The following is a 14,900-nucleotide window of genomic DNA, read 5'->3' as shown; positions in this document are numbered from 1 at the left end:
GGTCAGGGCAGCAGCTGATGCCTATTTCTTATCCTTCTGTTTTACTTGACAGAAGAATGGAATTTCCATTCATTATTTCCACTTAGTTTTTGGTCTGAAAACAAACCTGTAAGTGTTAGGGGAAAATGAGGATGGTCAAACTATTGTTCAGGAGAGAATAAAAATACTGCAGAAGGAAATATCTATCCTGACCATAGCTGAAGAGACAAAACAAACATGAACAGGTTGGAGTCATCCTTAATGTAGTAATGCACAAACAAGTAAAAAAAGACAGATATGCAAAGGGACTTGGGGTAAAGTGTTGGAATTGGGTGTTCTATAATAAAATCTGGGAGCTAATCTGGTCAAATATTTGAACAGAAAGAAATTTAATAGTGCTTGCTCACTGAGGCCAGGAAAAAAAAACCACCCCCAATTATTGACTACCCAAAAAATATGTCACAAAAAACAACCACTAAGATACAGGAAGAAAGAGAAGATAAAACAAACTATAGGTTACCAAGTTTTTTTGTTTTTAGAGGCATAAAAGAAAAAAAAGCAGGTAAGGATACTCTCACAGCCAGAAAAGGAAAGGAGATTGAACATTTAGGACAACCTGGAGGTAGATTAGTAGTTATCTAAAGATCAAGTCAGTTTAAACCTGTCTTCTAGGCATCGTTGTCATTGTTCAGTCGCTCAATGGTGTCTGACTATTTGCGGCCCCATGGACTGCAGCACACCAGGCTTCCCTGTCCTTCACCAACTCCCGGAGTTTGCTCAAACTCATGTCCATCAAGTCGGTGATGCCATCCAACCATCTCATCCTCTGTGGTCCCCTTCTCCTCCTGCCTTCAATCTTTCCCAGCATCAGGGAAACATGGTTTAGCAGCAAGAGGAGCTATATAATTTCCCTTGCGATTCCCTCACGGCCATGATCCCCATGTTTTCCACTATTTCAGTATACTGGGGGCTAGCTCACCCACAACCACTAAGTGTCACCTTCTCTTAAAGCCAGTAAGTTTCCTCCTATCAAACAGCCATCAACAGCAGGGGGAAACAAAGGCACTCATGAGTCAATGTAATGTAACTATTTTATCTCATTCTTTATCAAAAAAGTTGTTAAGGCTGTTTTACAAGATAAGAATGCTAATTAGCGCTCGGCCTTAGCGCCATCTTTTGAGAAACCTCTGCGCCATGAGAGCGAAGTGGAGGAAGAAGCCAATGTGCAGGCTGAAGCGCAAAAGAAGAAAGAGGAGGCAAAGGTCCAAGTAAACTTGTACACCCATGGAAGCCACAGAAACAGAAACAAGGGAAGCCAGAGGCCAGGGATGCTGGTACAAATTGTGGACTGCATGCCTACTATCTAGAACTTCTCAATGGATCTGGAACATCTATGGCCATTCTGATCGCCTTGACCACCTTTGAGAGACCTATCTTGCTCGTATCAAAGCCGTCCCTTTTGGTCCTTTGCCCTGGACCTGTGATAACTATGGACTAGTTCTCAGTTGTGGCTGAATGTAACGTGTACAATAAATCATCTCTTTTGCTGTCTTAGCTGAAGGAAAAAAAAAAAGAATGCTAATTAATTTTCTGTCTAAATGTCAAAAGTCTACATATCCTTTGACCATTCCATTTCTAAGAATGCCTAATAAAGAAACACTTGTACAGGAAGTATCAGTATGTGCAAGAATATTTCCCACAGCACTGTTTGTAGTGTCAAAAGACTAAAACAACCTAGGACCTTCATAGAATGGAATACCATAAATAATGCAGATCTAAACGGATTGATAGGAAACAATCTCCAAGATACACTGTGAAGTTAAAGATACAATTTATAGAACAGTATGCTATCATTTATGCAGCAAAAGAGAGAGAATACACATGTACAAGTGAAATCCAAAGGACGCCCAAAACTGGTAATGCCAACTCCAAGAGGAAGGAGTGGAGGAGCAAAAAGGAGGTCAGGCAAAAGGACCTCTCATGAATATACATTGTATACGGTTTTGCAATTTAAAATAATTTTGCCAAGTAAACGTATCGTTTGTCTTTTAAAAACATAAAGTTCATGCAGATTTACTCAGTTTCCCAACAAACACCTCAGGCACCTTCCATTTCTCAATGAACACTTTAGGGATATATCAGTTCTCTCTGATAAAGCTTCAGCAATGGATAACCAGAGATCTGAAGCTGTCGGTGGGCAGGCACATGTGGCCTTAAGCTCAGTTTACTGCTATTCTGACTGAATACTGGAGTGGGTTGCCAAGCCCTTCTCTAAGAGACCCTCTCAACCCAGGGATCAAAACTGGGACTCCTGCATTTCAGGTGGATTCTTTACCATCTGAGCCACCAGGGAATCAAGACTCATATATTCCTCCTTCTATCCTTTGGAACCTGCTGAAATTTCAATAGTTAACTTTCAGCCTCCTTTCATTTCCTAGGAATTTTATAGACACTCTTAGTGATAGATGAAACAAAAGAAAACAAAAATAACCCACACAAGATGACCTACTAGCAATAAGAACAAAGACAAGACTGAGAACCCTAATTTCCCAGTGTAAGTTTTTACTGGGAACTGATTCTTATGCTAAAAAATGTAAGTTACTCTGACCTTAAATTAAAAATGAAAGAGGAATTAGACAACAAATATATTTTTATCATTGGTCAACTCTTTTATATTCCATTCTGATGGTATTGAAGTTTATAATCCATATTTGTTTTATTATGTCCATGATATTCCTGATGATACTTGGAGTACTCTTCATGTGTCTCCAGGGGTGAATAAACATTAATTGTTCAATACATGCTTGTTAAGTTATCAAAACTAAATGGCATTGGATGGCTGAGACAACAAAGGTCTAGGTCTTCTAACTCCTTATATTGTGCACATTCAAATGCTCCATAACCAGAGAGACTCCCATGATAAAGATGACAATAAAAGAAGGCAAAAGGCTTCCCTTTCTGCCTCAAACACTCCACTCTTCAAAGATGTCACTCCCTGTCTTCCTTATATAAACAGGATTCATAAAGACAAGGTCCTCCACTCAGACCCAGACAGTATCCAACTTTCAACACTATGTAAGTACTAAATTGTACTTACTTAAATAACTAAGCTTATACCATGTGTGCGTGTGTACTCAAAGTCGCTCAGTCGCGTCCAACTCTTTGCAACCCCATGGACTGTAGCCCACCAGGCTCCTCTGTCCATGGAATTTTTCAGGCAACAATACTGGAGTAGGTTGCCATTTCCTCCTCCTGGGCATATTCCCAACCCAGGGATTTAACCAGAGGCTCCTGCATTGGCAATTGGATTCTTTACCACAGAGTCACTTGGGAAAACAAATATTATCTTCAGCTATTCTAAGAACACTCCTCCTTGTGATATCTTTATCGATCCTAAAAGTATTCCTCCTTGTGATAATGCTGGAATGCACTAGATGTATCCCCTGTGACAATGAAGGATTTATTACCCCTGTTTTGAGTGGGAATGCTGTTGGCCTCAGGCATGAACTCTTACTACTTTCTCAGGCAGCCCACATCAAGTAACTGATCTAGGTGGGAAGGTGAAGATTCACCCCTCTTACCTCAACCCAGGACAGCTCTGATGGTCAGCTCAGCCTGTATCCTACATCACAGCTTAACTTCTCCTGTGCAGACTGCTTCTTTCCCCTTCTTTAGTGTTTTTCTCAAGATCACCTCCTAATAAGACTGCCTCCATCTCAAAGTTGGTTTCCCTTCTTACCCTTTCCTGCATCCAGTAATTAACATATCTGAAAAAGTGATCTGCACTCCTCTACCTAACACTCATTTTTCCATCCTTTTGTGACACCCCCCACCCCCCGCCTCCCGTAATGAGAAATTACAGTCTCATTAGCTAAATGAGATCATCGCCAACTAGAGTCAGTGCCGGGGTCCAGCCTCGGCAGGATCCAGGGGGTACCCTCAGGATGAACGGCGTCAGCGAGAGACAGAGAAGACACGTGAGACCAGCCTTGATAGGGCCAAGTCTGCAAGGGAGAGAGAGAGAGAGAGAGGAGAATGACCAGACGGGGGTGTTTGCAGGGTCTGGTAGAGTCTGGCAATGCTTTATTTTTTACCGTGGCTTTTATACCCTAAATTAGTACATTTCTAAGGGGAAGATAGTTTAACATTACATCAGCTTGTTCTTCTCGAAACCAGGGTGTTTTCTGCAAACTTCTTTGTTTATGAGGGTCTTATACATTATCTTCTGGCCTTGGGGCCTATTGACATTTTTGACCTAGGTGAATGCAAAGCTGTTTTCCGTAATCTATTCTTTAATGAACACAAAGGTCAGTCCTTTTGCAGAAGTTATCAGTTAAATTTATCTAAAAGGTTTACCACACAAAGACTCTGCAGCTCCAGTGAGGCAGCCCCTGTTTAGCATTCCTGGTTAAAATTAACAATTTTAAACTCTTATTTTTCTAAATCTTTAACTATAACCACTTTTAGAATAATATTTTTATGTTCTCTCATAGGGCTTCCTCACCCCCGAAGGGCTCTGTGCCTATTAGGGCCTTTATGTGATCAGGTTCTTTATGCTGTTTTATGGTTAGGGTATTATAAGCAATCATGCATATTAGTACCAAGGGCATAAACGCATTTGTCAAACAAACTAAAATACCAGCAAAAGAGTTTAAACTGAAACACTCCTTTCACCCTGGATAATCTCATAAAATACCACCACCTGGGACACTTACTGATTAAAGTTCTAAATTGATTCTTATTTGGAAAGAGATCGGGGAAGGCCTTCTGCCTGTGTCACAGAAATTAGGGAGTAGTCTATTGAAGTAAGCATCAGAAAGACAGAGATCATCTTTAAGGTGAGCGCCGGGGGCAGCCTTTCGGAATCCCTGAAAACCTGATCTGCCTTGCCCATCAGGCTTTCTCCCCATGACCTTGTCATGGGTGGGATCTTGTGAGCTGGCTCCCGGCAAGTCAGAAAACCCACTAACTGTTTAACTTTCTCCATCTTTGAAATGTGATACCATTCCTCTTACAACGATTTCTTTGGCTTCCATCACGCTGTGCTGTTTGAGTCATTCTGTTTTAATTGTTCTTTCACTCCTACCTTCACTGGGACTTTCTTCCTCCTACTCCTCACAGGTAGGCATTCCTTAGGTTCACTCCTTCGTCCTCTTCTCATTTTAAACAACCTGTCTGCAATTTCAGTGTAATAATACTGAGGACCCAATCAGCATTAGAGACATTCGTGGGACAGTGAGAGTAAAAACAGCCTCTTAAGGGTAAAACAGACCTGGATTCCAGGTCAAGCCAACTGAGAAACTGTGGGTAAATTATCAAATCTTTGTTTCGTTTCTTTATCTGAACTGAGTATGATACCAGCCTCACAAGGATGCTCCCTATGTTTTTTGTCCCCCAAATGCACCGATGTTCTCTGTTACCTCCCTGTCTTTTTACATGTTGTGCTATGCTGCAGCATTCTGGCTCTGCCCATCCTCCATCTAGCTAATTCCTACTTACCATCGATGTCTCACTTTGCTGTTTTAAGAAATAATTTTATTTATTTATTTTATTTTAGACTGTGCTGGGTCTTCTTTGTTGCACAGGCTTTTCTCTAGTTGCAGAGTTCGGGGACTACTCTCCAGTTGCAGTGTGCAGGCTTCTCATTATGGTGGCTTCTCTTGTTGCAGAGCACGGGCTCTAGTGCACACAGGCTTCAAGGGTTGCAGCACACGGGCTCTGTAGTTGCAGCTCCCCAGCTCTAGAGCACAGGCTCAGTAGTTGTGGCTCATGGGCTTAGTTGCTCCATGGCATGTGGGATCTACCCAGATCAGGGGCCAAACCCATGTCCCCTGCGTTGGCAGGTGGATTGTTATCCACTCTACCACCAGGGAAGCCCCTGATGTCTCACTTTAGATGTTCCTTCGTCTAGGGGGGACTTCCTAGAGGAAGTCCAGAAGGCTGGACTCTGTGCTCCCAATGCAGGGGGCCCAGGTTGGATGTCTGGTCAGGAACTGGTTCCCACATGCCACAACTCAAAATCCTGCATGCTGCAACTAAGACCTGGTGCAAATAAATAAATAATGTTCATTCCTCCAAAAAGCCCTTTGTGACTCCAGTCTCTGAGTGACATGTGTCTAAGACACCTATACTCTATACTATATTCTTCCCTTTCCCATAGCATGATCCCATGGAATTCTAATACCAAAACCAGACAAAGACGCCACAAGAATTTCTGCACTTTTTAGCATACCATTAAAAAGACAAGTCATGGAGTAGGAAAACATATTTGCAAATCACATATTTAATAACAACTTGCAAAGAATTCTCAACACGAGAATGCCCTGGCGGTCCAGTGGTTAGGGTGCCACACTTCCACGCCAGGGGGCGCAGGTTCAATCCTTGTCTGGGGAACTAAGATCCTACATGCCACGCAGCATAGCCAAAAACAACAATAATAATAATAAATACAACACTCAAAAGATTGGGACAGATGCTGCAAATAAGATACATAGATGGCAAATAAGCCCATTAAAAGATGCTTGATATTATTAATCATCTGGGAGATGCAGATTAAAACTACAATGAGGGACCACTAGACATTTTTTAGGATGGCTAAAATTAAAAGGCTGACCACACCAAGTGTAGGTGAGGATGCAGAGCAACTCTCATTCACTGCTGGTGGTACAACCACTTTGGAAAACAGTTTGGCATTTTCTTTAAAAGATAGACATGTACCTACCATGTGACTTACACATTCTACTCATAGGAATTTATCCAGGAGAAAGCATATGTACATATATAAGACTTGTACACTAATGCCCACAGTAGCTTAATTTTTAAAAAACATATTTGTTTTTTTGACTGCATTGGGTCTTAGCATGGTGCACAGGATCTTTGTTGCAGCACACTGGATCTTTCCTTGCGGTTCATGGACTCTCTAGTTGTGGTTTGTGGGTTCCAGCCTCAGTAGTTGTGGCACAGGGGCTTAGTTGCTCTGCAGCACACGGGATCTTAGTTCCCTGACTAAAGATCGAACCTGATTACACAGAATTGCAAGGTGGATTCTTAACCACTGGACCACCAAGGAAGTCCCCATAGTAGCGTCATTTGCAACAGCCAAAAACTGTTAACAACCCAAATGTCCATCAATAGGTGAGTGGATAAACCAGTTGTTATAGATCCATACAAAGGACTACTACTCAGGAGGAAAATCAATGGATGCATGCAACAATATGGATGACTCTCGAATATGCTAAATGAAAGAAGCCAGACCGAAAAAACAGACAGTAGACATTGTATGATTCCATTAACATTAAATTATAGGAAATGCAAACTAATCTCTAGTGACAGAAAACAGATCAGTGGTGGCCCAGGAGCAGGGAGGACAGGAAAGAGGGATCACAAAGGGGCAAGAGGTATTTGGGGGAGGTGATAGGTATGTTCACTACCTTGACTGAAGCAATGATTTCATGGGTGTGTACATGCGTGAAAACTTAACCAAACTAGACAGCTTAAATGTGTATAGTTTATTGTATGTCAGTTTTATCTCAAGAAAGCTGTTAAGATGGAATATATATTTATAAAATATGTGTAGGGTATAACAAATAATAATGGCTTACCTGGTGGCTCGGTCTGTGAAGAATCTGCCTGCAAAGCTGGAGACCCTGTTTCCATCCCAGGGTGGGGGAGATCCTCTGGAGAAGGAAATGGCAACCCACTGCAGTATTCTCGCTTGTTAAATCCCATGGACAGAGGAGCCTGGTGGGCTACAGTCCATGGGGTGCAAGAGTCAGACACAACTTAGCAACTAAACCATGGTAACAAATAATGAAACAGAACATCTCTGTATCCATCACCTGGTTTAAAAAAGTAAATATCATTATTTTTGAAAATTTCTATGTTCCCTAATCACCCAAAAACTCATGCTTTCTTATTTAAAATAGACCGGTATCTGAAAACATTTTCTAAATACTCTAGGTTCCCAAAGGTGATCATTCTGGGGACTGTTTTTTATGTAAATAAGCTCAGTAATGTAGTACGGGGCATGTATGCATGCTAAGTCACTTCAGTAGTGTCCTTCTTTTTGTGACCCTATGGACTGTAGCCTGCCAAGTTTCTCTGCCCATGGGGTTCTCCAGGCAAGAATATTGGAATGGGATCTACCTGACCCGGGGATCGAACCCTCATCTCTTAAGTCTATCTTGCATTAGTGGGCAGGTTTTTTACCACCAGCGCCACCTAGGGAGCCTCTGGACTGAAGCAGTTTGGCACAGTTTGAAGGTGAAACTTGCCCTTTAAAAGATGGGTGGCCCAAAACAGTGATTTTTTAAATAATCCTATTGTGGAGTTATGAACATCTGAGTGCCTCTGCCGAGAATGGAAAAGGGAAAGGTCTTGCCAACTGTGACCAGACTGGCAAGTGCTTTCACTTACAAAAAAAAAAAAAACTGAGGCAGAAGTGGGCGGGATGGAATGGAAGTGAGATGGGGCATATAGTAATAACTAGGCCTTGGCATGGGCTTGCTGGTGTCGGTTTTAGCCAGGCTCCACCCACAGATCATTTTCTTAGGATAGGTCACTCACAGACAAGCTGTGATTACACACACTCTGCATTTAAACTGCAGTAGTAGTCTCTACGCAGGGATAGAGGGTTGTAATCAGCTTTCCTTCTAAGGAAAAGCTGGGAACCTTCTCATTTCACTTCATGAAAAGTAACCCATGAGGCAACTTCTGCCAAACATCTATTAATTGGATGAAACAGGTCTCTTGCCCGAGACCTGACTTCAGCTGTGTATTTCCAGCACAGCCAGTTCTTCTCTACTCTGCAGCTGATTGGCTCTGGAGTGTGGCCAGAAAGGCACTTCCCCCAATTAAAGGCGTCAGATCTCTAACCTTGATCTGTTCTCTTCTGAGTGATGGCGCTCACCATTTTAATCCTCTGGCTGGCCGTCTGCATCCTGGCATTTCCCATGTACCTGCTGGACTTTCTGGGCTTGTGGAACTGGATATGCAAACAGTGGTTCCCCTACTTCCTGGTGAGGTTCACTGTGATGTACAACGAACAGATGGCGAGCAAGAAGCGGGAGCTCTTCAGCAACCTGCGGGAGTTCACGGGCCCCTCCGGGAAGCTCTCCCTGCTGGAGCTGGGCTGCGGCACCGGGGCCAACTTCAAGTTCTACCCCTCTGGATGCCAGGTGACCTGTGTTGATCCCAACCTCAACTTTGAGAAGTTCTCGATCAAGTGCATGGCCACAGCTCCATGGATGTGGTGGTCTGCACCCTGGTGCTCTGCTCCCTGAAGAACCAGGAGCAGATCCTCCAGGAAGTGCGCCGAGTGCTGAGGCCGGTGAATGTGGGTTGAGGAGGGCTGCTTAGTAGCAACCACCATCACCAAGGGCAGCCCTCCCAATTTCAGTAGATCAAACACCCTGGCATAAAAGTAAAGCTCCTGGAAAAGATACTGTTGAGTTTTTCAAAAAAGTCTTAGCGTGCAGAAGAAGCTATAAAGACTGATAATACATATATAAATACATAAAAAATAAAATTTTATAACTCCTGCAGGGAAAAGGACTGTAAACAATCTTAAAGTACAAAAATTTATAAAAATATTTGCCAAGGATGATAGATAATGGGTTAACTTCCTTCATATTAAGACATTACAAATCAACAAGATCAACAGGATTCTTAAATCAATTGTTTTTAAAAAGAGAAAAAGAAGCGAATTACTCAAACAGAAATACAAATAAAGATAGCTAATATATGATTTAAAAGTTTAGTCTCGCAATTAAAGAACAAATTAAAGCAAGATATTTTAAGGCACGAATATAACAAAACAGAAACATATTCACAGATACAGAGAAAAAACCATTGGTTACCAGTTGGGAGAGGGTGGAGGGACAAGACAGGAGTGTGGGATGAAGAGATACAAACTACTATGTATAAAATAAATAAGCAATAAGGATATATTCTACAACAGAGGAAAATATAGGCCATTATTTTGTAATAACTTTAAATAGAGTATAATCTATAAAAATTCTGAATCACTATGTTGTATACCTGAAACTAATATTATAAATCAACTATACTTTAATTAAAAAGAAAGTAAAGCAAGATGCTATTTTACCTACCATTTCTGTCAGAGACTTTTAAGTTCAATATGGTGTTGGGATGGGTTTGGAGGACTGGATACCCCAGTTGGAGGAAGTGTCCTCTCTGGAGGGCTATTTAATAATATTAAATTTTCAAGTACACTTACTCCTTCATCCAACAGGAATTTATCCTATAGCTATTCTGCACAAATCTGCAAAAACTCATTCATATGTGAAAATACTCATCACAGTATTTGAAATACCGCAAATTGGAAATAACTTAAACATCCATCAGTTGGAGGCTGTTACGTAAACTGTCACACAGTATAAAGGATTTCTGTGCATCTGTTAAAAAGAACAAGAAAGAGTTACCTATGGCGTATGAAAAAAATCCTTGAGATATTGTTAATTTAAAAGGCAATGAAAACAGAATATTATGTAGAGTATAAGTCCATTTGTGTGTGTAGGGAAGAATATACCTATATAAGTATTTATGTTAATGAGAATGATAAACAAGAAATTATAAACAGTGGTTACCTCTTGGGAGAAACGGGCAACAGAGGATGACGTGGTTGGATGGCATCACTGACTCAATGGACATGAGTTTGAGCAAACTCAGGGAGATAGTGATGAACAGAGAACTGTGATGCAGTTCATGGGATCGCAAAGAGCAGGACATGACTTAGCGACTGAACAATAACAACAAGCTCTTGGGAAGGGAATTGGATAAGGGGTAAGAATTACTTTTCATTTTACGTCTCTCTGTATACTTTGAAATTCTTTATACTCATATGTAATTTTCACATATTACCTTTATTGTTTGCTTAAAAACTAGTCTTAAAGTTTTATTCTAAGTATAAGTAAACATACATATAATATGAATACCTTAACATTTGAATTTACTACTCTAGGGGAAAAGGATGTTCTGCAATCCCCAGTGTTTTTTTCCAACAGAGAAATTCCTCAGGAAGAAAAGGACTTGAAGACAGTGTTTCGAGGCAATAATATACAGTCGTCCCTAGTATGCCTGGGGTCCCTCCCTGCCCCCACCACAGATACCAAAATCAACACAAGCTCAAGTCCCTTATATAAAATGGTGTGGTGTCTGCATATAACTTATATGGACATACCCCCATGTACCTTACCTCATCTCTTGGTTACATATAATACCTAACATAATGTAAATACTACGTAAACAGTTTCTAGCATGTGGCAAATTCAAGTTTGGCCTTTATTAAACTTTTTGGATTTTTATCCCAGTATTTCGATCTGTGGTTGGTTGAATCTGAGGATGTGGAAACTGTGGATATCAAGGGCCAACTATAATTTGGCTCAAGGGCAGGCCAACATCAAAACTGTAACTGAAAAAGCTCTGATACTCAAATTCTTGTGTCCCAAGATTGGGCATTAACTGGCACAATTAGGAGACGGTTTGCTTACAGTGTTACTAATCTCACAACTTGTCTGCAAAGCAAATAATCATCTCGGGTTTAAGCACTGAGAATGCTCTTGGGGGATCATATTCTTCCTTAGCTCCTACAAAGCACCCACTCACTGCTTAACAGAACCAGGAACTTTCCTACATTCCCACACAGTCCTTAATGCAGGTATTGTCTTCATGTTGGGCTGGGGAAATAGACCCAGAGAACTTAAGAAACTTGCCCCAAGATACTCGGCCAGCAGATCTGACTTTAATGCACATATTCTTATCGTTGCACCACAGTGCTTATCACTGGGGCTTTGTATTGATCCGATTTCAACACTTTTCCTGCAAAACCACTTTTTTTCTTTTTTTTGCAAAACTACTTTTGCTGGCTGTTCCCTAAACACTGGAGTTCTTTTTTGGCTCTAATTTCACTTATATACACCAGTGTAATCTCATGTTCCCTGAGTTTTCAATGACCATGCACACAGATGGTTTCCAAATCTATTATCAAGCTCAGCTCTCTTCTAACCCAAATCTTCATGTCCAGCTTTCTACTAGAGAGTCACCTGAATGGGTAACATGCATCTCTCTAGCCTAACCTGTGTAACCCAGAGTGCATCACCAACCTCCCCAAGTCTGGGTCTCCTCTTGCATTCTGTCCCCTTCTGTGGAGAAATTTTTTTCCATCAGGAAATTTCAAGTTTTCCATTCCTGAACACAGGTCTCATACTTGCCCACAGAATTTGGGGGAACTCCCTCTCTAAACTCTGCCTGGGACAGCCAAGACTAAGGAAAGCTAGATGAAGCTAAGGAGAATGGGAGAGTCACCATGGCTTTTAGAGGTACTCATTGGTCCTTTTCCCCCTTCTCCCCCCTGAGGTAGATAAGTAGAAAACTTCTTTAGACTCCTTAATAATGTGTAGCCTCTACTGTATCCAGACTTGACCTATATTTATAAGACTGTCCCAGATGAAAGCTTCATGGCAAACAGATGGGAAAACAATGGAATAGTGACAGACTTTATTTTCTTGGGCTCCAAACTCACTGCAGATGGTGACTATAGCCATGAAATTAAAAGATGCTTGCTCCTTGGAACAAAAGCTATGACAAACCTAGACAGCATATTAAAAAGCAGAGATATTACTTTGTTGAGAAAAGTCTGTATAGTCAAAGCTGTGGTTTTTCCAGTAGTTATGTATGGATGTGAGGCTTGGACCATAAAGAAAGCTGAGCGCGGAAGTATTGATGCTTTTGAACTGTGGTGCTGGAGAAGATTCTTGAGAGTCCCTTGGATTGCAAGGAGATCAAACCAGTCAATCCTAAAGGAAATCAGTCCTGAATACTCTTTGGAAGGATTGATGCTGAAGCTGAAGCTCCAATACTTTGGCCACATGATATGAAGAACTGACCCCTTAGAAAAGACCCTGATCCTGGGAAAGATTGAAAGCAGAAGGGGACAGCAAAGGATGAGACAGTTGGATGGCATCACTGACTGGATGGACATGAGTTTGAGCAAGCTCTGGGAGTTGGTGATGGACAGGGAAGCCTGGTGTGCTACAGTCCATGGGGCCGAAGAGTCAGACATGACCGAGCGACAGAACTGAATGAACTGAGATGAAAGCAGCAGTTACTGCTGTATGACAGTTATTTACACACAGCATCCACAGACTGAATAAAACACCATGGACAAAATATCATGAACTGCTTGTAGACAGTCAATGGGAATTTGCTGCATGATGCAGGAGTTCAACCTGGTGCTTTGTGACAACCTAGAGGAGTGGGATGGGGTAGAAGATGGGAGGGAAGTTCAAGAGGGAGGTGACCTATGGCTGATTCGTGTGAACAAATGGCAGAAACCAACACAATAATATAAAGTGATTATTCTTCAAATAAAAGTAAATAAAGGGTGAGGTAAATGGAGAGAGTAGCATGGATGCATATACAGTAACAAATATAAGTACACCGCCAATGGGAATTTGCTGTTTGACCCAGGGAACTCAAAGTGGGGCTCTGTAATAACCTAGAGGGGTAGGAATGGGGGGGGGAGGTGAGAGGGAGATTCAAGAGGAAGGGGACATATGTATACCTACAGTTAATTCATGTTGATGTATGACAGAAATCAAACCAACATAAAAAAATAAAATAAATTAAAAAAAAGAAAAATATTACCATGAATTTGTAACACTTTTAGATGGTTCAATAATTTTTATATCAACAAACCAAAAATTTGTGCTTTTTTAAAATTTTTTCCCTACTATTTTATTTTTTTAATTAATTTTGATTGAATATGGTTGCTGTACAATATTGTGTGAGTCTCTACCGTGCAGCAAAGTGAATCCCTTCTGGTCCTCCTTCCCGTTCTGGGCACCACAGTGCATTAAGGAGAGTTCCCTGTGCCGTACAGTATGTTTTTCATTTGTCAGGCGATTCAATTTTTTAAAATTAATCCTATCATTTACATTCTGTGACAATGGTACAAAATATAAAACATGGCTTTTTAGCCTCAGGTAGTGCTTGGCATGGATTCAGACTCCTATAGGTTTGCAAAGCAGAGCCTAAGAACAATGTTCAGATGAATTTAAAGTTTAAAAAAATTGTAATTAAAAGGCAAACAACAAATGGGGGGAAAACATTTATCGCATACGAAGTCTAATTATACTAAAAGCTCTTACTAACCGGTAAGAAAAAAAAACTGCCTATTAGAAAAATGATAACGGACATTAAGAAACAAATCAGAAAAGAAGAAATCCAAACAACCAATAACGTTTAGTAAAAGATGTTAAGATGAATATGCATGTTATCAAAAATACCACATTACACACCAAAATGACAAAAAAGTATCAATGTGCATTTATTGAAAATGGGCACTCACATCTATTGCTGGTATGAATGCAAATTGCTGCAACTTTTCCAAAGGGCAGTTTGACAACTGGGCTTCCCAGGTGGCCAGTGGTAAAGAATCTGCCTGCCAATGCAGGAAACGTAGGAGACACCGATTCGATCCCTGGGTTGGGAAGATCCCTTGGAGAGGAAATGGCAGCCCACTCCAGTCTTCTTGCCTGGAAAATCCCATAGACAGAGGAGCCTGGCAGGCTACAGTCCATGGGTTGGATGTGACTGGGCAACTGAGCACACATGCAATTTGACAACCTGTACCAACAGGTTGGTATATATATATATTATATATATATTATATATATATATTTAAATATATATATAAAAGGCACCTTTAAAAAGGCACATTTTTGGTTCAGCAATTCCCCTTTTTAGCAAGTTATTTATTTGGAAATAATTTAGATGGTCACAAACACTTATGGGTAAGGATGTTCACTGTAACAGTATTTACAATAGTGAAAAACTGGAAATAGTCTAAATGAGAATAGTTAAATAGGAGACGGTAACTTTAATGGTGTGAAATACTGTGT

General features: G+C 40.9%; 1 pseudogene; it reads left to right on the top strand.

The window, feature by feature from the left end:
* The first annotated feature begins 4,258 nt into the window (after positions 1-4,258).
* Positions 4,259-14,428, top strand: LOC133045624 (N6-adenosine-methyltransferase TMT1A-like; annotated as a pseudogene).
* Positions 14,429-14,900: the final 472 nt, after the last annotated feature.

This window comes from Dama dama, chromosome 3, assembly GCF_033118175.1.
Source record: "Dama dama isolate Ldn47 chromosome 3, ASM3311817v1, whole genome shotgun sequence".
Classification (NCBI taxonomy): Eukaryota; Metazoa; Chordata; class Mammalia; order Artiodactyla; family Cervidae; genus Dama; species Dama dama.
This window is presented reverse-complemented; position numbering and strand designations above follow the sequence as displayed.